At 54.0% G+C, this 22,464-nt stretch overlaps 5 non-coding genes across 5 annotated transcripts; 4 read left to right on the forward strand and 1 right to left on the reverse strand.

Moving 5' to 3' along the window:
* Nucleotides 1-2,594: 2,594 nt before the first annotated feature.
* TRNAS-GCU (transfer RNA serine (anticodon GCU)) lies at nt 2,595-2,676 on the forward strand. The gene has a single exon. It is a non-coding gene; the product is annotated as a tRNA-Ser (tRNA).
* A 3,754-nt stretch (nt 2,677-6,430) lies between these two features.
* Nucleotides 6,431-6,504, reverse strand: TRNAI-AAU (transfer RNA isoleucine (anticodon AAU)). The gene has a single exon. It is a non-coding gene; the product is annotated as a tRNA-Ile (tRNA).
* A 3,085-nt stretch (nt 6,505-9,589) lies between these two features.
* Nucleotides 9,590-9,671, forward strand: TRNAS-AGA (transfer RNA serine (anticodon AGA)). Its single transcript has one exon. It is a non-coding gene; the product is annotated as a tRNA-Ser (tRNA).
* A 4,310-nt stretch (nt 9,672-13,981) lies between these two features.
* On the forward strand, nt 13,982-14,053 carry TRNAE-UUC (transfer RNA glutamic acid (anticodon UUC)). Its single transcript has one exon. It is a non-coding gene; the product is annotated as a tRNA-Glu (tRNA).
* Nucleotides 14,054-16,436: 2,383 nt separating this feature from the next.
* TRNAL-CAA (transfer RNA leucine (anticodon CAA)) lies at nt 16,437-16,545 on the forward strand. Its single transcript has 2 exons — nt 16,437-16,474; nt 16,500-16,545. It is a non-coding gene; the product is annotated as a tRNA-Leu (tRNA).
* The last annotated feature ends 5,919 nt before the right edge of the window (nt 16,546-22,464 follow it).

Here is a 22,464-nt window from a genome sequence, read left to right on the forward strand (position 1 = left end):
GGAAGCCAGATGGGTCAGGCCAGGCACCTGATGGACACTTGTGTCTCAGCCTCCCCTGCCCTCGGATGCTGGCGTATGGGGCCGGCTCTTCCTGCTGCTTCCTTTGTGTGACTTGCCCAAGGAGGCAGTGAGGTAGGAATGGGGCAGAGGAGGGAGGCCAAGCTGAGGGGGGCAGGACAAAAGCTCAAAATTTCAGTGGGACTCAGTAGGGTGAGCAGAGACCTCCCCCCCCCCCCTTGTTCTGCCAAATCCTGTGGGGGTGGGGCTGGCTGTGGGGAGGCAGAGTCCTCAAAATCCACCTTCTTTGGCTTCCTTTCCTGCAGGCCCGCTAGAGAGGGATTTGTGCCCCCTGCTGCGAGTCTGAAAACACCTGCCCCCTGGCAGCTCTGTCTCTTGTCTGGCAGTCTGGGAGGGGCTGGGGCCCTGGCAATGCAGAGTCAGGCGTACGCGTGGCTGTAGACAGCAGCAAAGACTTCCAAGAGGAGATAGCTGAAAATTCAGCATCAAACGTGCCCCCTGCTGTGGTCCTGTAAGGCGACCTTGACAATGCAGCGCTATTTCGGGGTACTAAGGCATCTGTAATATCTATCCCGTGTGTTAACAGTGCCCTATTCTTTTGAAATACAATGGGCTCGCTATTCCAACATCCCTGTAAACCTCATTCCATGAGGAGGAAGGGAAATTTTGGAATAGCAGGTTATTTCGAAATGTGGTGCTGTGTAAACACCGAAGCGTTTTTCAAAAGAAGATGAAAATGACAACTTCTGTAGCTCAAAATGTTTACCATATGTCAACCCTCTGTCTACTCTGAACCCTAAACTTGAAATAAGATGCTACATCAGGGCTCTGTTTGCCCTGTTTAGTCCAGAGAACACATCTGCTCTTCCACAAAATTTCTCGGAAGAGCAGACATGATTTTCTGGCATCTCTGTGAACTTCATTTTATGAAGAAGGGATGTTCCAAAAAAGGGTTTTTTCCCCCACATTTGGCCCAGTGTAGACAGGCCAAATGTCAGAAAAGCCTCTTCCAAAAAAAGAAGCTGAAAAAGCTATGCAAACTGGGGTTCACAATTTGCCTAGCTTTTTCAGAAGAACAGTGTAGTGTAGACATAGCTTGAGTGTTGCACAGCACTGGTAGGAGACATGGAGGGACAAAAGGGTCCATGGGCATCTGCAGCCTTTCAGAGCAGCCCTTGCCTCCACCCTCGCTGGGGTCTGCTGGACTAAAGCCCATCCTAGTGTCAGCCTAAGGATTGCCCATTCTGTAAAAGCTGCCCTGGAAATGAAGAAGCAGCTAAAGTAACTCTGATGGGATTTGAACCCACAACCTTTAAATCACTGCCCTGGTTCACCCAGAGCACCACAGCTTATAAATCCAACACATTTCCTGTTGTGAAGCAGAGCCTCCCAGACTGTTAGCTTTGCTGTCTCGGATATCTGCTTTGCAGCATGCCAATTGCTGGGGGAAAAGAAAGGGGAGCCAGGTCTGTTTCTTTTGGGAGAGCAAGTAAGAAGGGGGGGGAACCACTGAGGACCCTGACAGTGAAAACAATTGGGCTATGTCTACACTGGTGGGTTTTGTGCCAGAAATATGCAAATGAGGTTAAGCATAGCGGCATTGCACAAGAGGGTTTTTCTTGCACAAGAAAGGGCTGTGTAGTTGCTCCTTCTGGCACAAGAGCCTCTTCCACAACAATGGCAGCTCATTAGGTATGCAAATGAGGCTCACTCACTCCCTTGGCCACTTGTCACTGCTTCTACCAGCCGCCCGCCAGCCACTCCCTCTAGCCACCCCATCTATGCAGCTGTGGGTGCCAGTGTCTCACCACACTGTGAAATCAGACCAGAGATGGACACTGTCAGTAAACACCCATATCGGAAACGCTCCTGTGGATGCTGGGCCCACCAGAGTCCTGCGCCGCTGCCATCTGCCTGCTCCGTGGACATCTTCCCATTGCAGCGCGCGCCGAGCCAGACTGTGACTAGACACCCCTCTCTGGGCACCCAGGGGCTACATCTACACTGCAGGCTTCTTGCTCAAGAACAGCCGTTCTTGCGCAAAAACTTAAGGAGCATCTACACTGCATGCGTGTTCTTGCACAAGTAAATTTATGGCAAAACGTAGGAAAAGAAGGCTTCTTGGGCAAGAGTTATTCCTCTCCCCATGAGGAATAAACCCTCTTGTGCAAGAGCTCTTGCAGAAGAAGGTAGTATGAATGGGCAAGAGGGTTTTTTTTGTGCAAGAAATCCCTATGGCTAAAATGGCCATCAGAGCTTTCTTGCACAAGAGAGCGTGCACACTGCCACAGACATTCTTGCGCAAAAGCACATGGCAGTGTGGACATGCTCTTGCACAAGACATTTTGCGCAAGAACTCTTGCACAAAACAGTTCTTGTGTAAGAAGCCTGCAGGGTAAATGTAGCCAAGGGGTGTTTGGGTTTCTTACAAGCACTGAGCTTTGTACAACAGCCCAGAGAACATTGTGAAAAGCCAAAACCTTCCAGCCTTGGATGTCCCTGGCCAGCCAGCAAGTGGCACAATGGTTCCTGGCAGTGATGGCTTTGGGTAATTGGTAACAAACTCCTACAACTCAGATGAGGTGGCAGAGTGGTTAAGGTGATAGACTGCTAATCTGTTGTGCTCTGCATGCGTGGGTTCAAATCCCATCCTCATTGGATGTTTGCATCCCTTCCTCTTGCTTCTCCCAGACCTCTCTTCAGTTCAGTGCCAGCCCCTCCCACTGCAACCTGGGGAAAGGGGAAATCTCCACAGAGATACTCCCAGGTGGGACCCTCAATCCCTTCTGCCCTCAAGGGGAAACCTCACAAAGGAGATTCCAGGCAGCCAGGCCATGGGGGTCTCTGAGATGCTGCAGCCTGTCCCACCTGGCTGTTACCATGGACCCTCTGTGAGGTCACTGCCTCCCAACCAATGAGCTGAGGTGCTGCAGAAGGCCTTTGTGATGTCACTGCTGCCTCCCAGGGCTCATGTCCTGCCCCTGGCCAGCCCCTTGGCATGTGTAAGCTGCTCTCCCTGCCCCCGTCACTCAGGGCTGGTTCTGGGGCTCACACAGGGAACATCAGAGGCTGCTCAGGGGGCCACATGCCCCCAAGGTCACCTTTTAAATGTCAGGGCAAGCCAGGATCTATCCTGTCCCTTCCCCAAGACCCCACCTTCCCCACCCCTTTGCTGAGCCCCTGCCCGCCCCAAATCTTTCCATGGACTCTTGGTTACTAATGGACACTCGCCACTAATGACATAATCACACCCCAGCCATTTTGCTAGGGCTGCAGCTGGGGAGAAAAGTTTCATTTAAATAAACAGATTAAGCGTTTGAACTGTCTCATGTTAGTTGATCAAACTTCATTGTAAATAAAGGAAAACATTACGGCCAGCACACAAGGTTTCAGTGTCACTTTATGTATGGCAGGGGTGGGGAACCTTTTCTGGGTGGGGGGCCACTGACCCGCAGAAAATTGGGGGCCACAAAAGTGAGAAACAAAAAACCTCTTCCAAAGGCCCCCAGCCCTCTCTGATGTGGCCCCCAACTAAGACACCTCACGCCTCTGGCGTTCCAGCCCCATGGCGTGAGGGGAAGGGACAGGGAGGACTGAGGTTCACATTTACTTTTCTGGGGAAGCAGAACTAGTGGATTTTGTGGACCTGCTTAGTCTATTGGTTTCTAATCAAAAACCTGAACCACTCAGCCGCTTCAGCCCTGATCTTAGCAGTGTCAGAGGGCTGGGGAAATTGGTAAATAATCCCAGTGCCCAGGCCTGACGGCACCTGCCCCACAGAATTCACACAGCAAACCTGGCTCCCAGAGCACAGGGGGAGTTGGGGGCTCATTGCTGGGCCATGGGGTGAAGCATTAAACCAGCCCCCTCCTGTGGGGCTGTGAGTGTTGCTGTCCCTGATGTACCGACAGGGCCATGGAGACAGGGAGAGATTCACTGAACAGGCCAAGGTCGCCTAGCGAGTTAGAGCCAAGATCTGCCCCCAGCTCCCTTCCCCACCCACCGACGTGCTGACTCCCTCGCTGCCATGGGGCTGTTTGCATTGGCCTCTTCTCTCTGGAACCAGGTTTAAGCCACAGCTGAGGCTCTGGGCAGGGGGCTGGGTATGGGGGGTCTGAGTGTGGGAGGGGGAGCGTGTGTTCCTCTGGCTCAGCTTTTCCCTTTATTCTAGCCCAGCAATTACCCTGCTGCAAAGCAGAGTGAAGAAATGAGGGTTGCTGTGAGCTACGGTGCAATAATCAGGGTCTTGGACTTCTAAGCTGTAGCCATTAGTGTGAGCTAGACTAGTCATTCCAATGTTGTGGGTTCAAATCCCACTGGAGTCACTTTAGGTGCTCTCTGATTTCCAGAGCAGCTTTTACAGAACAGGCTGGACCTGCCCCTGTTGCATGATGAGAGTGTCAGGAAGCTTGTGATCCCAAGACCTCTGTATGAGACTCCCCTGGGGGGGCTCACAGGAGAGAGCTCCTGGGTACCACACAAGGGCCACGGAGACCTGCTCCATGGTCAGCTGGGTGCGAGAGACGTGCCTGAGACTCCTGGTGGGTGTGTGGGCCCTGCCATGCCCTTCCTTGAAAGAGACGGGGCAAACACAGGGCTGGTTGACAGGGGCTGTGACACTCCAGCAGCGGGGCAGTCCAGTCTTTCAGCTGGATTCAGACCAGGCTGGTTGGAGCCTCTTGCGCTCACCAAGGGGGATTCTGCACTTGCTGCCTTGGGAGCCAGGGTCACATGGCAGAGCTCCCCCAGGGCAGGATTTGGGTCTCAGGGTTTGGGTTGGAGTCCCTGGGACGGGGGAGCGGGGTTTGGTCCCTTCCTGAGGGCACAGAATTAACAAGAGAGAATTCCTTCCCCTCCAGCAATCTGAGTTGGCTAAAGAGTTGGTAACAGAATATTTTCCCAAGTTTAAATAGAGGAAAGAAAAGCCTCCGTGGTGTAGCAATCACTGTATTTTTTTAACATACAGCAGCTCCTTAGTTCAAAGCCCTATAGAAACACAGGTTCTTGAGGTGTCCTCTCTGATGGGACAGACATGTTCTACTCTGAGCTGGGGGTCTCAGGGCTTGGGTCCCTTGTTGCCCTACTCAGGGTTGTGCAGAGGTGTCCTGGAAGCTCTGGTCGAAGGCTCTTTTACAGGCGAGTTCTTCTTGCTGGTCTCCTTCTTGGACCCCAGTTTATATAGTGAAAATTGAGTCCTGTCCAGCCTCTGGGACATCTGTAGCCTCTGTTGCAAGGGGACACAAAACCAGGTAAGGTTCCCCCCTGATGCTCAAATCCCCCAGCAGTCCCAGCTTGCTCCAACACCTTCCGTTCTCCCCACCCTCTCTCCTGGCCACACATGGCACTTCTTGGTGCGTCTCAAGCCAGGCCCTGCAAGGAGCCACTGGGGCAGGAACCAGCCCTTGGAGCTCGGCTTGCACCGGAACCGGCAGTTTCCCACCACGTCTCGCTTGAGAAGAGGCGACCTCTCACCTCACGTCTCCCTTGTCTCTGTTCCCTTCCCAGCTGCAACTTTCCCAAACATGTCCCTAGTCAATCTTCTTGCCACATGTTACAGCAGCTGAGACCTAGCATGGGGCTAACTCTAACCCCTCCCCCTTGGCTGGTCACTGCCTGGACTCAGGCCTCCCCAGTGCCAGCCTAAGGGCTCTGGAAAGGACAGGGCAGCTCTAGGGGCAGAGTCCTTTTTTCTGCAGTAGTTCAAACCCAGCCCCTTGGTTCCAACTAACTAACATTACTCCTCATTTTTTGCCCTCTGTGTCTCCCTCCCAACATCAACATACCCCAACACATCCCCTTCCTTCTCCCGCTCCCCCTCCCCCTCTCCCTCCCGGTAACACAAACAGGACTTTTCCCAGTTGAAAGAACAAACTCTCTGGTTTTTATGTAGGGAATGTAGAACTGGGGAGGGGCTGGGGAAAGACTCTGGGAGGAGGAGGAGGCTGGGAGGAAGGGCTAAGGCTGGCACCTTCCTCTGATGGTCCCACTGCCTCACATCAGGGGCCTCAGCAGCGCTGGGGGGTGGCTCCAGAGGGAGAAGCTGGTTCAGAGGAACTTGAGCTTCTGGGCCACTGAAGAAGGCCACCAGCAGCCTCTGTGCAGGGCACACACGCTCCAGGCCTCCCAGTCATATTGAGCCTCCTGTTGTGGCTTGGGCTCCAGAGCCTGCCCCCCAGCTGGTGCCTTGAGGTAGCCACTGCAGCAGCAGGAATTTGGGCATCAATTCCCCTGCTTTTGGGAACAGGAAGCCAGGCCCAGGCCCTTTTAGCCACTGGAGCTGTACAGGCTGGAGCCTCCCCCTACCAGATCTCTGCCCTGCTTCCTGCAAAGCTCTCAGCCTTTTGCTTGTTTCTGCTTCCCTGTCCATAGCAGCCAGCTAAAGGAAGGGAAGTCACCAAACCAAACACCCCTGTGGCCAGCATGGGGCTTGAACCCATGACCTTGGCGTTATTAGCACCATGCTCTAACCAGCTGAGCTAGCCGGCCTACGAAAGTGCTGTTCACCAGTGGCCCTTTCAAGAAAGGCTCCTCAGGCAGCTGCAGGGACGTCTCTGCAGCTGCCAATGGCTCTTCTCTGACAGGGTCACTAGTGACTCACTGTGACGTGGGCTGGCTAGTCCAGCTGGTTTGAGGGATGGTTAAGGTGGCTGGTGGCCGGCAGACCCAGGACAAAGAGAAGCCGGAATCTCTTGCTGCCAGCACCTTGCCTCCCAGCTTCTTCCCTGCCAGCAGCAGCAGAATCCTGAGCGCTGCCCTTGACACCATGGGACCAACCTCCCCTCACTCAACTGGGCCAAGCTGGTGCCCAGTTCATGCCCATTGGGACCTGTTTTACCTGGGTTCCTTCCACTCAGAGCCCCCTTCTTATCCTGGGCTGCGAGGAGCATCACTGGGATACTCTCTCATATCCCAGCACAGGGCCATCTCTCCAGTGACAGGAGAAGGGTCCGGGTTCAGGATTTCTTTTAGCGCAGCAGCAAGGGGAGATGGAGGAAAATCAACCCCGTTTGCAAGCTTTGTGTGACAGGAGGGGTGTGAGCTGGGGAGCCTGCCCCCCCAGAAGGGCATTTGGGTGCACCCAGGGGCAGCAAGAATTCAGGCCCTCAGGCGAGTGCATTGGGGACAATGTGTGAGCCCTTCCATGGTCATTTTCTGCTCCCACTGGGGAAGGCAGCTGGGCAGGACCAGTCTGCAGCCCACGTCCCTTTCAGCCCCAGGTGCAGGAGGTAACAGAGAGGGGAGGAAAGTCCATGGCCAGAGCCTCCTCCCAGCAGTCTGGCCCTGAGCAGAGTCTGTGCATGATGGAGCCTCTCCCAGCAGGGCGATGGCGTGTTCTCTGCAAAGTGCTCAGCTGTTTCATTTTTTTGCAGGCCCATTGTATGTGTCCCTGGTGGCTTCATTTATAGTTTTCAGTTTTTACATTTGCATCCCGTTTTGGAAAAGAGGGTGCAAGTGTAAACATACCCTACATAGCGAGAGTTGGCCTCCATCAGTTGAGCCTGACTATGTCCCTACTTCAATAACCCAAAGGGAGCAAAGAGCAGAAGTACTGGAAACTGGTGGGGTACCCTCTGAATTTGATTTAGTGAGTCTTAGTTGGACTTGCTAAATCAAACTCCGGAAGATTGAAAGATAGTGGCCATTCCTCCCCCACTGGGTGTGATTCTTGTTCTTCTGCACAGCATAGCCCAGGTAGACCAAGGACTTTCAGATCACACCCTTGCTGAATTGATGGGAATAGAAACCAGACACAGCAGATTTGAACTTGTTTCAGTTGAGATGGGTTTGCCTGGTTTATGCGCATTGACACAGAAACACATTAGGGCTACGTCTACACTGGCACCCTTTTCCAGAAATGCTTAAAATGGAACAGTTTTCCGTTATAAGGATTTCCGGAAAAAGCGCGTCTACATTGGCAGGATGCTTTTCCAGAAAAGCACTTTTTCCGGAACAGCGTCCATGGCCAATGTAGACGCGCTTTTCCGGAAAAAAGCCCCGATCGTCATTTTTGCGATGGGGGCTTTTTTGCTGAAAAGACTACTGGGCTGTCTACACTGGCCCTTTTCTGGAACAGTTTTTCCAGAAAATGACTTTTGCCCGAATAGGAGCAGCATAGTTTTTCTGGAAAAACACTGACAATTTTACAGTATATCGTCATTGCTTTTCTGGAAAAGCAAGCAGCCAATGTAGACAGATGGCAAGTTATTCTGGAAAAGCAGCTGCTTTTCCAGAATAAGTGACCCAGCGTAGACACAGCCCAGGGGTTTGTAGTACTCTCTGCACATCAGAAATGCAGAGTGAGATGCAACTGGAGATGCAAAGGTTTCAAAGAAGTTGATCAACCTTTCAGGGGGCACTTGGAGTTGAAACAGGGACCATTTTTCCTATAGTCAAACACTTTACCACTGAGCTACACCCCCATTTCACTTGCTTGTTTGCATCCAGTGTTAGGAAATTAGCCGCTGGCAGCACTGTCTGTAGGAGCAGGTGGTGCTTTGCACACGTGGTAGGGGGAGGACGGCCCTCTATGGGGTCAGACATGTGTGATGTCCCCCCACCTACAATCAGCATGACACGTCACAATAGCGCATCATCCCCTGTGCTCCCACCTGCCCTGTGTGTTGCAACCTCACAACACTCACCTGATGTTCCCTCCCGGGTGCCTGAGGACATTTGGGAGGCCTCCTCCATCTGGGGGACCGGTTCCAGGGTGAGGGTCACGACGTTCCTGGAATCCTCCTTCTCCTCATCCTGGAACTGCTGGTCATCTGGGTTGTCGTCCTGAAGCTGCGGCCGCTGCTGCCCAGATGTCTTCATCCCAGACTCCACAACTGTCCCTGGAGACAGGGTTCCCCAACCCCCAGGACTTGGTCCAGTTCCTCACAGTATGCACCATGCTGCGATGCTTCCCCAGTGCGGAAACTGCGCTCACAGGTCCTCACATACCCCTGCCGCAATTTCTTGACCTTGGCTCTGACTGGGGTGGGAGGAGGCGGCCTTTCTTTGCAAGGTCGTCAGCCATTCAGCCATAAATATCTGCATTCCTCCGCCTGGACTGCAGGACCTGCAGAGACTCCTCCTTGGACCACAGCTTTATCTCTGGCTCCTACCATGAGAGTGCCCAGCACTTGCTGCCACTTGCTTGCTCCTGCGATGTATCCCTGGAAGGGCCAGAGGGAACTCTGGGGGCTTGTGCCTGTGACATGGCTCTCCAAGAGGCTGGAAGAGCTCGATCTTAGCCGACTGGATAGTGAAATTATACTAAAATAATTGGTTAAGGTAGAACTAAGCGGTACTTGAATTTCTCTTTATAAACTGGGATCCAAGAAGGACACCAACAAGAAGAAGGAAAAGAGGAGAAGAGAAGAGGAAGGAAAAGGGAAAGGAAGACCAAGAAGGAGGAGGGAAGAACTTGAAGCAGAACTCACCTCCAAGGCAGCCTAAGAGCAGAACGGCCAGGACTCCTCTGCACAGCTGTTGCAATGGTTTGATGTGTGAACTCTGTGGCAGGTGACATTAGGGCTGTGCACTGGGATTATTTACCAGTTTTCCTGTACCCACTTTGCCCAGAGCTGTGATGGCCGAGTGGTTAAGGTGTTGGACTAGAAATCCAATAGGGTTTCCCTGTGCAGGTTCAAATCCCGCTCACAGCAAGGTCTGTGTTTTGCCCCCACCTCTTCCTTGGGCAGCAAGGGCCTCTGTGAGTTACCAGCAGTGGGGCTGTTACTGTTGGCATCAGGACTGGATTTAGGGTTGAGCTAGTGGGGCAGCTGCCATCAGGCCCTGGCTCCTGGCAGGCTGCAGCAGTTCCCTGGGGCTGCATTAACCTCCACAGCACCTGTCAGCAGTGCCCTTCCCCAGGCAGCTGTGGGGCTCTGCATGGCCTGCCCCAGGGGACCCTGGGTTGCACGCCAGCGGTGGTGGCAGGGCCAGGCTGTGCAGCACAAGAGCATCCTGCCATCACAAGCTCCATGCATGGAGGGGGAGGGTCTGTATATGCACTGTGCACCCAGGGTGGAGCCGCACATGCACCATGAGCCGGGGGGCAGTGCCACATGCCCGGAGCACTAGAATGGCTCAGACTGGCTGTGGTCAGCATCTAACTAATTGCACCATTAGGCCATGTCTTCACTCAGGTGGAGATTTTTGCTGCAATCCATCTCCCAGAGTTTGATTTAGCAAGTCTAGATAAGACTCTCTAAGTCAAACCCAGAGGGCACCTGCACCAGCTCTTTGCTGCTATCCTACTTCCACTGTTAGGACACCAGCAAACAGTAAAACCAACTCCAGATATGTGTTGGAAGGAAGAGACACATTGGCCTCACCACAAGGGACCACTGGGAGTTGAACCCAGGATCTTCTGCTTACAAGGCAGTTGCTTTAGCCAACTAAGCCACGGTGCCCTCCTTCAAAACAACCCTCAAACTGTTCTTCTTTATGGTTCCAGAGAACATGTTCCCATTCCAAAGTGCAGCCGTTTACCGTTCCCCTCTAGCTCCTGCCCTGTCTTGAGGTCTGCGCAGCCTAAGACGTTAGATTGGCAGCTGGAACCCAAAACCTTTTTGGCAATTGTAGCCCCAGGCCCCAAAGGGACAGACCCAAGGCAGCCGCCTGGTCCTAAGGCCGGGCCTGCAGCCAGGGGGAGGAAGAAGAATCTCTCCTTTCAGCTGAAGTTGAATTAGCAGCCCAGCTAGCTCAGTTGGTTGGAGCCTGGTGCTAATAATACCAAGGTCATGGTTTCAAGCCCTATGCTGACTACAGCACTGTTTGGGGAGGGATAGCCTGCTAAACCCAGGGTTGTGAGTTCAATCCTTGCAGAAGCCATTTGGGGCAAAAATTCATCAGGGATGGTACTTGGTCCTGCTGAGAAGTCAGGGGACTGGACTTGATGACCTTTGAAGGTCCCTTCCAGTTCTAGGAGATAGGCAATCTCCATTAATTTTTTTTTTAAAAAAAAAAGCAACCTAAGGGCCTTTGCTGATCCCCAGCCACAGGCCTCTGCTTTGCCAGCTGAGCTTTGGAAGGGGGCCTGGGGCTGGCTGCTTTGCCCAGGTGGCCCTTGGGTGAGTGTTGGGGCAGGAGAACCCAGCAACACAGGGGGCTCTAATGGGTGCTTCACCTGCAGAAGGACCCTTGAGTGAAACCAGGCAGAAACAGAGTGTCTTGCTGCCCCTTCTCCTGCCTGGGCCTGGCCTCCCTCCCCTGCTCTGCACCACAGAAAGCCCCTTGGTAGAAGCCAGAGGCCTCAGGGCCTGTCCCCTCTGAGGAGCTTGTGCCTAGGACCTGGCTGCCCCCTGAGCGCTGCTGGCCAAAGGAGGCAGCAAGCCAGGAGAGGGGAGGAGCAAGTCCAGCAGAGGCCAACAGCTCGGGCTCAAGCCTCCAGCCCCAGCACAAAACCTTCAGCCGGGCTGGTGTGTCTTCCTCCCACCCCCGCACACGCTCACAGGGAGAAACATGCCTCATGGTCCATCCCCGTGCCAGGCCTGGGTGATGGGCTCAGCCCTCCAGCAGCCCACAGGGCCTGTGAGGGACGGACTGAGAGCAGGGCCCCACTGACACCCACTGGCCTGCGCGGCGCCTGCACGGGACAGGCAGGAACGGCAGCCGGGGAGAAAGCAGCTTGGACTGACGGGCGAATCTCACTTGCTGACCAGACTCCCAGGTCCTGGGCTCTGGGGCCAGCTCCGCTGTGCTCAGAGCCCCCCGGCCACAATGGTACTCCAGGGGGCATGGTTCCAGGGTCTGGTGGCCACCTAATCCCAGGGGCTGGGGGCCACCTAATCCCAGGGGCTGGGGGGCTGGAGGCCTTTACCCTGGAGTCTCAGAGCTCTCCCAGTGTCGGCTGCCGCTGGCCTGAATGGTGCTGGATGCTCCTGCTCCCCTCCCAGCAGGCTGGCCCTGCGCAGGCTGGCCCTGCGCAGGCTCTGTGCTCGCTGGAGCCTCCTCCTGCCAGGTCCCCAGCCAGCTCTCTGCAAAGCCTCAGCCTGGCTCCTTTCCTGCCCTCTGCTTTCAGGGCCCCCGGTGCCTGCTCTGGGTAGATCCCCTGAGCCCCAGCATTGGGTGCAGCACTGCTGGGCCCCCGGAGCCTGGGCTGCAGCCTGGAGGGGGAATCTCCTGCAGGGCTGGTGGGATGTAGAAAGCTGACCCTGGGAACCTTTCCCATGGCAGCGCCCCCAGCCTGGCCAGCCCCTGCCCGGCCTGGCCCCCAGCCCGGCCCCCACCCCAGGGTGGGCAGCATTTGTGGGGGCAGGTAGGAGAGGCCCCCCTCCCCTTCCCAGAAGAGCAGACCCCCCAGGGTGGCAGTAGGGGTATCTGGCCCAGGGCTGCTCTCAGCAGAGGGGGCTGTGATCCCAGCCTGGGGCCAGGCGGGGAGAGCCACCCCAGAGAGGGGTGGGAGTGGGGGAAGATAAGAGAGGTGAAGGGGAACAGGGATGTGTGAGGTGGGGCAGGAAGGAGCGGCAGGAGGTGCAGAAGGGAGGTTGGGGGGATCATACCAGACAGTGGGTGGCTGGGAGCAAGGGTGCAATGGAGGGAAACTTGGGGGGGGGGGGTCACAGGAAGGGAAAGGGGGCAGGGGACGTTGGGAGGAGACAGGGGGAGCAAGAGCAGCCTGGCTGGGGAAGGGGAGACACAGGGCAGGGCTTGTACAGAAGGAGATGGGGAAAGATACAACGGCAACTCCCCCACCACCGTGGGGCAGGAGGGGGGGCAGATGTGCCTGGTGGTGGCACTTGGGTACACCAACTTCTGTGCCCCAACAACATTTCTGAAGTTTATAACCAGGGTGTCACAAATGCCCCCTGCCTCTGTGGGTGCCTCTCCCTGCGCCCCTCCCTCTGCAGGCTCCAGTTCCCCCGGGGGAAGAGCTGCCCCCTCCAGGAGTCTGAGGGGAATTTCTTCTGTGAATTTTTAAGTGTAGATAACTGCAAACACTGATCTGTTAGGGACTGGTAATGGTTTATTTCCATATTTGCATATTTGTTATTTGCATAATGTATATGCAGATATGTAAATATGTTACCAGTCTGGCAAAAGCTTGTGAATGGGTTTGGCTGTCCATGGTATTAAAAAAAGGTTAGTAATCACTGGCCTGATCCATGGGGGGTGGCCAAATGCAAGGCAGGGAAAACACTAGGGCTTCGTCTACACTGGCCCCTTCTTCGGAAGGGGCATGCTAATTTTGAAAGTGGGAATAGGGAAATCCGCGGGGGATTTAAATATCCCCCGTGGGATTTAAATAAACAAGTCCGCCGCTTTTTTTCCAGCTTGGGGAAAAGCAGGAAAAAAGCGTCTAGACTGGCCCGATCCTCTGGAATAAAGCCCTATTCCGGAGGATCTCTTATTCCTACTTTGAAGGAAGAAGTTCATGGAACTTCTTCTTCTCAGCTTGGGAAAGGGACGACTAAGGTGCGATGGGACAGGGTTTTATGTAATGATGACAGGGGTGCAGAAAACAATAAGAATTTTTATTCTCCTACTCAAGATCCTGGGTTACAGAATGAAACTGGTAAGTAACCAAATTAAAAGTGAATCAAAAGGGAGCATTTTTGCGCCCAGTGGAACTCCTTGCCAGAAGATGTTGTGAAGGTGAAATCTACAAGAAGGTCCAAAACAGAACTGGATAATTTAATGCAGGAAAGGTCAATCAATGGCATTTAACCAGGATGGACAGGGCAGGTGTCCCTAGCTGGTGTATTCTAGAAGCTGGGAATGGGCGACAGGAGGCATCACTTAATTGTCTGTTCTGAGGATTCCCACTGGGCAATGAAATTGGCTGCTGTTGTGAGACAGGATCCTGGGCTAGTTGGACAACTGGCATGGCCCCGTCTGGCTGTTCTGCTGTTCTGTTTGGTTTCTGTTCTTGTCCCCTCTGGCCAATGGAAAATGGACCCGTGTCCTGAAGGGGAGAGAGAGTGGCCTGTGAAAGGCTAGTGCAGGTAAGGAAAGACCCCATGTGCAGGTGTCCCTGATGGTCTAGTGGTTAGGATTCAGCACTTTCACTGCTGAGGCCTGGGTCCAATTCCCAGTCAGAGAAACCAGCCTCACTTTTCACTTGACATATGCCAAGTCATTCATCTTACCTCATTGTTACAGCAGCTGTGACCCAAGAGGGTCACCCAGGGCCTCTTTCCCACCTCTCCCTCACTGCCAAGACAGCACCTGCCATTTTCACAAGCCCTTCAGAAGGGCGGAGCTGGGTGACTCAATCTGCCCCTCGGCTCTCCCATGTGGGCAGCCCTGCAGGAAGCTCTGTGGCGCACACAGCACTAGCCCAGCGCAGTGTCAGGTGGGCACAAGATCCATTGGTTCAGTTTGGTTGTTGAAGGCGACAACACAGAACTGGCTCCAGCCCCCACTCAGTAACCTGGGGAAATGACCCACCAGGCCTGGGCCCCTCGGAGAGGCAACGATTCCCCACTGGCCAGGGCAGAGCCTCCCTCTGACACAGTAATGGAGCCTTCTCCCCCTGGTCCTGCCTCCCCCTTCACTCAGCTCTCACTGCTCGGTGCTGCCAGGGAGGGGTCTCACTGCGAGAGCCACCTGGGCAGGTTCCTGCCACAGAGACACTTCCCAGAGCAGGACGCGTGCTCAGACCGACACTGAGTGTTGCTCAGCGCTGGGGTGAGACAGCGAAGGAAAAAAGGGTCTAACGGCGCCTGCAGCCTTTCAGAACAGCCCCTGGCCCCACCACCACATCCCAGCTCTTCCCTCTGCCCTTGCTGGACTCTGCTGGGCACTGTCTGGACTCAGTCCTCCCCGGTGCCAGCCTAAGGGCTCTGGAGAAGACATGGCAGCTCCATGGGCAGAGTCCTGAGCCCCTGGCAGGGCAGGGCTCGGCTCATTAAGCAGTTGGGGGGGGGGCGGCTGGGTTGCTGCACAGGTTAGGGCTGGCCTGGGCAATGACTTTTGATGGGGAACCACTCCCAGGGCTGCACTTTTCAATGCTATTAATGGAGGAGGAGGGGGTCTGGGATGCAGGCTGGTGCAGACAGGAGCTTGGGGCAGAGGACTGGGGTGCAGGAACAGTTGCAGGAGGTTGGGTTGTGACCTGGGGCAGAGGATTGGGGTGCAGGATCTGGGAGGGGTGAGGGTTCAGGATGGGGGCAGAGGGTTTGGTTTACATGGGGTACCAGTGGGTTGAGGGAAGGGAGGGGCTGGGGTGCCAGAGGCAGGCTCTGGCTGGGAGACTTACCTGGCTTACTCCCGGCCAGCAGCCCAGCACATTTCTCAGGCAGCTACTTCCCTGCCCCCACACAGGCTCTCAACCTCCGTTAGCCAATAAGCTGAGGGGCTGCGAAAGGCCCTTGTGATGTCACTGCCACACCCACCCCTGCCCTCCAGGGCTAATGTCCTGCCCCAGGCAGCCCCTTTGCATGGCTGAGCTGCTCCCAGGGGTGAAAGTGACACATTTCTTACAGGGACTGTTCTATTGGGCACCACCCCTTTGGCAGGGGAAGGCTCAAAGCAGGAAGTTGGGGGAGGGGTTGTGATAGGACAGTACCTGTAAGAAATTAAAGTGTGGAGTGGAGTGTGGGAGGCTCAAGGTAGGTACTTGGGGAGCTTGTCAGTGGGGGGTGGGGCTCAGGGCAGGGGTGAGGATGTTGGAGGATATGGGGATCAGGGTACAGGATTAGGGATGTGGGGGTGCTTGGGGCTGGGACTGTGTGTGTGTGTTGAGGGGATCAATGGGACTAGATTCCCAGCTCCCTCTGCTCTGGGCTCCCTGAGGCCCTTTAACACACAAGGGCTTTCTCTGCAGTACGCTGAGGAGAGGAATCCCTGAGCCAGTGATGCCGCTTTACCCAGGTTGGCAGGGACAAGAAGCAGGCTGGGTGCCCAGTAACCGCAGACAGATGTGCACATGTGCATGTGAGCAGCAGCTGTTGTGGGGCTCTAGAAATCTCCCCCTCGATCTAATTCCCCACGTGCCAGGCACCAGTCAAAGCCAGAGCTCCAGGGTCTCAAGCAGAACACTGCGGGGGGCGGATACGTGTCTATTTGAGGCAGGTTCCTCACTCCCACACACATACTGTGGCACAAAGACCAATGGTCCCTGCACAAAGTGTGTCCCAGAGATAAGCGTTAGCCCCGGGAACAAGCATCGCCCTGCAGAAGAGACACCCCTGGTCTGGAGCCAACAAGCCCAGGAGACACCCAGCTCAGGATCCCCAAGCACTGACACAGACTCCCTGGCACAGGAGAATCCCAAGCCTCAGTTCTGCCGGCCAGAGTTTTCTCCTCTTCTGTTTCTTGTCAGCTCCCTGCTAAACACCTCACAACGTTAGATGAGGGTGAGTGTGGATAAACCCAGCTGGGCTGTAGAGCGGCTGTTAGATGGGGAAAGAGAGGCTCTCCTGCTGCCTCCCCGAGCAACTCACACATGTAAGAAAACTGCCATTAGCAGTCTCTGCATAGGTGTCAGGATGGCCGAGTGGTCTAAGGTGCCAGACTCAAGGACCTGTCTTTCACTTAGTTGGGTGTTCTGGTCTCCAAATGGAGGCGTGGGTTCAAATCCCACTCCTGACACATCCTCTTGTCTTATATCATCTCTTTTATGTCTAGAGAGGTGACCTCATTTCCCCATTTCTCCTGACATTGTAGGAGCCCTTGCTCCTCCCACATGCTCATGAAAGCATTTCTCTTAGGCTGCATCTACACAGCAGCGTTCCTTGGGCATAACGGCCATTACTCTGCAATAACAATGGGAGCGTCTACACAGCAATTCCATTATTCCGACGTCTGTAACGCACCATCCAGACCAGTGGTCTGAGGAGCCAGGCAAAGACAAAGCAAAGTGCCAGCCACTTCCTGCTCAGCCCAGCGGGGTCTGTGTGTGGCCCCCAGACCTTTCGTTTGCCTTTCCCCAGGTGCAGGGGCCCAGGTTCAGCAACACTCACAGGCCCCACAGGAGGAGGCTGGTTTGCTGCTTCACACCACGTCCCAGCAACGAGCCTCCAGACTCGCCCTATGCTCGGGGAGTCAGGTTTGCCGTGTGCATTGTGTGGGGGCAGGTAACATCAGGCCTGGGCACTGGGATTATTTACCAGTTTCCCTGGGGGCCCTGCTGTTTTCACAGCACAAATATCTTTCCCATCCCCCCTGAGTCGTCCCTTTCCCAAGCGGAGAAGAAGAAGTTCCATGAACTCCTGGGAGCTGCTGTTCCAAAGAAGAGGCATTTCCCGTGGAAAAGATGGCCCAGCCCAATCCCCTACACAGAGCCCCAGAAAATACCAAAGGACACTGGGCACTTGTAAAGCTCCCTCTCGAGCAGCGCTACAGAATGGATCCGGCTGGCCATTGGGCTGACTAACGCCGTCAACAGACGAGTCCCCTTGTGACTTCTCAGCCCAAGTGCAGAGACTGTGGAGTCTCCCGCTCCCAGCCCAGGGACAGAGGGGCAGCGCCCTGAGGAGGCGGGTCCCGAGGCAGCAGAGACTTTTGAAGGGAACGGAGACGTAAGGTCAGAAGGAAGGAGAACAAGTCACCTCTTCCCCGGTGAGATGTGGTGAGAAACTACCAGATCCGGTGCAAGCTGAGCTCCAAGGGCTGGTTCCTCCTCCTGGCGGCTCTTTGCAGGGCCTGGCTTGAGAAGCGCCAAGGAGCCGTGTGTGGCCAGGAGAAAGGGTGCAGAAGGAACGTGGATAAAGGAGCAGGGTGGGGGAGCAGGAACAAAGCAAGCAGGGGGTGCTGGGTGAGAAGAAAGTGAGGGGAATGGGATGGCTGGTGTCTGGGCATGAGGTGGGACATTATGTGGCTTTGTATCCACTTGCCCCAAAGGTGACAGCCACAGTAGTGGCACTTGGAGGGTGGGCCCTGGACTGCGTGGCTGCAATGACCTGGTCTCAGGCAAGGCACCACTGAGAAGTCTTAGGCCCCCCCTCCGCGTCCTCCTATCTCAGCCTAACCTCCTGAGCTGTCTTCCACATGCTCCTGAAAACCAGCACACATGCTGCCAAACCCTGTACCAGGTGGCAGGCCCTGGAACTGCCTTGTGGGCACCCAGGGCAACCGCAATAAGAGAAGACGCTGTGTTTCTGCCTGGCTTTGAACCAGGCATCTGTTGTGTGTTAGGCAAATGTGATAACCCCTAAACCACAGAAACACACATAAAAATGTTTTCTGCTGCTGCACTTAAACTTGAGCAAATATTCGGCTGCTAACCCTTTGGTCAACAGAGATTGCTGCAGGGCAAAGGAATTCTCTGTTGTCTATTTTGTGCTCTCAGGAAGGGACCAAACTGAAGGAGGCCGGGCCCCCACCTGGGGACTCCAACCTAAACCCTGAGACCAAGGGGTTTACAAGCCAGAAAATCAAAGTTTGCTGCATTTCTCCCTCCCACAACCCTGCAGAACCTCAAAGGTGACTCCACAGTCCCAGCGGCTGGGGGAGATGTGCATGTCAGAGCCTCTGCCCACTGAGCTGTAGCCTTCTGTGCCCAGGGAGCCAGACACCCCCAGGGTGGGAAGGCAGGAGGGAAATGGGGAATGAACGAACTTTGTGAGGGAATGGTGTTATCTGGGACCATACAGTAGAACAATTTAGAGCTGGCTAAAGCACTTGACTAATAAACAGCCTTTGCTCACATTTACTTATGCCCTTCTGGGACACAGAAGAGGCCTCCCCTTGCCACCCATGGAACTGCTGGTTCAGGAAAAGGCTGAGTGGAGAAGAAGGAAACCACAAGCCACTTCTTCCCCCCCCCCCCCAGGTGAGAAGCTCCTCCTGACACCCACAGACCCTGACTCTCCATGGCTGCAGGAGGTGAAGAGGTTGCACCCTCATGGCCCTGACTCACTAAGTCACAAGGATGTGGAGAGCTGGGTTTCCTGTCTCACCAAGTGCAGTCAGAGCCCTGCCTGCCAGCACCAGTCACAGCAGCAGCTCCAGGTTTGTGGTTTCTTTCTTCCCAAGACTCCTCCCCAATCAGCCTTTTCCTGAACCAGCAGTTCCATGGGTGGCCAGGGGAGGCCTCTTCTGTGTCCTAGAAAGGCACCACTGGGACTTGAACCCACGATCTCCTGTTTAGGAGGTAGGTGCTTTTGCCAACTGAACCATAGTACCTTCCTCCAAAGTCTTTTTAAAATGGCTCTTTATGTTTCCACACAACACTTTTGACTCCCAAAGTGCAGCCGTTCCCCATTCCCCACAGCCATCGAGCCCAGGCAGTGTCTGGCCCCCTGGGCACAGAAAGCTACAGCTCAATGGGCAGGGATGCTGTAGCAGGAAGGGCTGCTCGGCAGGGATAGGGTTCACCTGTCAAGGAAGGGAAGAGTATTTGGGTGCAGACTGGCTAACCTAGTGAGGAGGCTTTAAACTAGGTTTGATGGGGGCAGGTGACCAAAGCCCACAGGTAAGTGAACAACATGGACACCTGGGATATGGGCCAGAAATGGGAGAGAGCAGGGGCTGTAACAGCAGAGATAAAGGAGCGTCATGGGACCACTGGGAAGCAAAATCTAATCTGTGTCTTAGGGTGTGTCTAGACTACCTAGTTTTGTCGACAAAAGTGGACTTTTGTCGACAAAACTATACCAGCGTCTACACTACCTCTGAGTTCTGTCGACATAATGTCGACAGAACTCAGCAGTTTTGTCGACGCTGGTATACCTCATTTTACGAGGCATAACGTCTTCTGTCGACAGAATTCTGTCGACAGAAGGTGTTATTGCATGTAACGTTGCGTCCAGACTATGGAGTTCTGTCGACAAAGCAGCTTGCTTTGTCGACAGAACTCAATGTGTCTGGACGCTCTTTGTCGACGGAAGTTTTGTCGACAGTATCTGTCGACAAAACTTCCGTCGACAAAACGCGGTAGGCTAGACGTACCCTTAGATGCTGGTATAGACACACAGGACTATGGGTAATAAGCAGGAAGTTGGTATCACAGGGACTTGGTGGGATAATACACTTTATTGGAATATTGGCACAGAAGGGTATAGCTTGCTTGGGAAGGACTGGCAGGAAAAAGGGAGGAGGAGTTTCCTTAGATATGAAACATGCGAACACTTGGCCTGAGGTGGAGATGGACACAGGAGACTTGTCAGGAGTCTCTGGGTGAGATTAAAGGGGTAAAACCCCAGGGTGATGTCACACTAGGTGTCTATTACAGAAACCTCTCCAGGCAGAAGAGGTGCCTGAGGCTTTTTAAACAATTAACAAAATCATCCAAAGTGCAGCTGGTTTCACACACACTCAGCCTCACCCATAGCTGGGAGGCAGTTTGCAGGGAGCTGAAAAGAAACAGAAGAGGGGAAACTGGAGCCTGCAGAACCAAGTCTTGGGATTGCCGTGCTGCAAAGCAGAGAGTCATAGAATCATAGAACTGTAGAGCTGGAAGAGACCTCAGAAGGCCATCAAGTCCAGCCCCCTGCTTTAGAGAGTGGAGATATCAAGTTCAGCACTCTCTGTGGTGCAATGGAAAACATGTTGGACTTTTAAGCTGCAATAGTTAATATGAACCTAGTAAGTCATTTGAAGATTGTGGGTTCAAGTCCCATGAGTGTCATGTTAGCTGCTTTCTCATTTCCAGGGCACCTTTTACAGACCAGGCAATCTTTAGGGTGAAACTGGGGTGGGGTTGAGTTCAGACAGTTCCCAACAGACCCCAGTGAGGGTGAAGGGAAGAGCTGGTTCTTGGGGTTGGGACTGGGGGTTGTTCTGAAATGCTGCAGGTGCCGTTAGACCGTTTTGTCCCTCCCTGTCTCTACTAGTGCTGAGCAACACTCAGGCTATGTCTACACTGCACTGCTCTTCTGGGAAAAGCTATGCAAATTTCAAAACCCAATTTCTGCAGCTTTTTCTTCTACTTTTTTTGGAAGAGGTTTTTCTGACATTTGGCCTGTTACACTGGGCAAGTCACACAAGGGAGGCAGCAGGCAGAGCCAGCCCAATACACCAGCCTCCCAGGGCAGGGGAGGCCAAGCCACAAGCCTCCAGCAGCTGCCTGGCCTGACTCATCTCCCTTCCCGAGGCTGGCACCAAGGAGCATTCTCAGCTAACATCACCCCTCTCTGTCACGTGGGAGTTGGGCTCATCCCAGGCACAGGCTGGTCAGCAGCAGCTTTACTACCTGGGCACCCAGGGGAGCAGCAATAAGAGCAGACCCTGTGTTTCTGCCTGGCTTTAAACCACAGACCTTTTGCGTGTTAGGCAAATGTGATAACCACTACACCACAGAAACACACTTTAGGGCTGATGGAACTTGTCTGACTGTTCTGTTCCTGGCGCTTTCTAACACCCTGTTCTGCAGGGGAGGGGAATGCACCTTGTGAACACTCCACCTCTTGTTCTCAGGGAAGCCACTAACCCGAGCTGCCAGCTCCTCATTTCCTCACCAGCCCCTTGAGATTTGTAGCTCAAAGCTGGAGCTGCTGTGGAAGGAGGTGAAGCTACAGAAGCTAACGGGGGACAATCAGCGGGCGGAGGGTTATTTTTTCTCCCCCCTGGGCTGATGTAGCTAGAACTGAGGAGAAGAAAATCCTCTTCCCTTCTCCTCAGAATATGGAAATTGGAAATTGCAGTTTGTTCTCTATCTGGTTCTACTGGAGCTGGACCCCAGGACTAGACTTTTTCTTTCTAAAACCCTGTTGAAAGCTGAGAGTGAATTGCTTGTGGACTGAGAATGTGAGTTAAAGAAGGGCATCGCCCAGCATGGGGCTTGAATCCATGATCTTGAGATTAAGAGCTTTATGTTGTTTTGCTAACTGAGCTAGCCAGGCTGGCTACGCAAAAGTTTTTCATATCCCATCACAGGGTAGCAGGAGCCAAGCGCTCTCAACTGCCTGACTTGGCTCGTTCTTGCCTCCAGTGGGGGGTTCTGATCTGTGGGGAAGTTTGAGCTCAAATCCCCCTCCTGACACACCCACTTCTTTCCCCACAAGGAATGGCCCCATTTCCATCTCTCCACTGACAGGAGAAGGGGCCGGTTTCAGGATTTCTTGTGCAAAAACCTCCCAGTGCAGACCTAGCCCTGCATAGTTCGAAGGCTGTACCAAGTGGCCAGGAATGACATCCCTTGTTTCAGTATTTTTTCTTCTATAAAATTATCAAGCTATATTTAGCTAAGCTGTTTGTGAGTAACTGGCGGGTACCACAGTAGCACACATCCGCACAAGCCCAAACGACCTCACTAGTGGTGCACATTATGAAACTCACTCCGCCCATGGATGGAAAATCTCAGGGTGTGTCTAGACTACTGAGTTTTGTCGACAAAAGTGGACTTTTGTCGACAAAACTATACCAGCGTCTACACTACCGCTGAGTTCTGTCGACATAACGTCGACAGAACTCAGCAGTTTTGTCGACGCTGGTATACCTCATTTTACGAGGCATAACGCCTTCTGTCGACAGAGTTCTGTCGACAGAAGGTGTTATTGCCTGTAGGGTTGCGTCTAGACTACAGGGTTCTGTTGACAAAGCAGCTTGCTTTGTCGACAGAACTCAATG

This window comes from Pelodiscus sinensis, chromosome 31, assembly GCF_049634645.1.
Source record: "Pelodiscus sinensis isolate JC-2024 chromosome 31, ASM4963464v1, whole genome shotgun sequence".
NCBI lineage: Eukaryota > Metazoa > Chordata > Testudines > Trionychidae > Pelodiscus > Pelodiscus sinensis.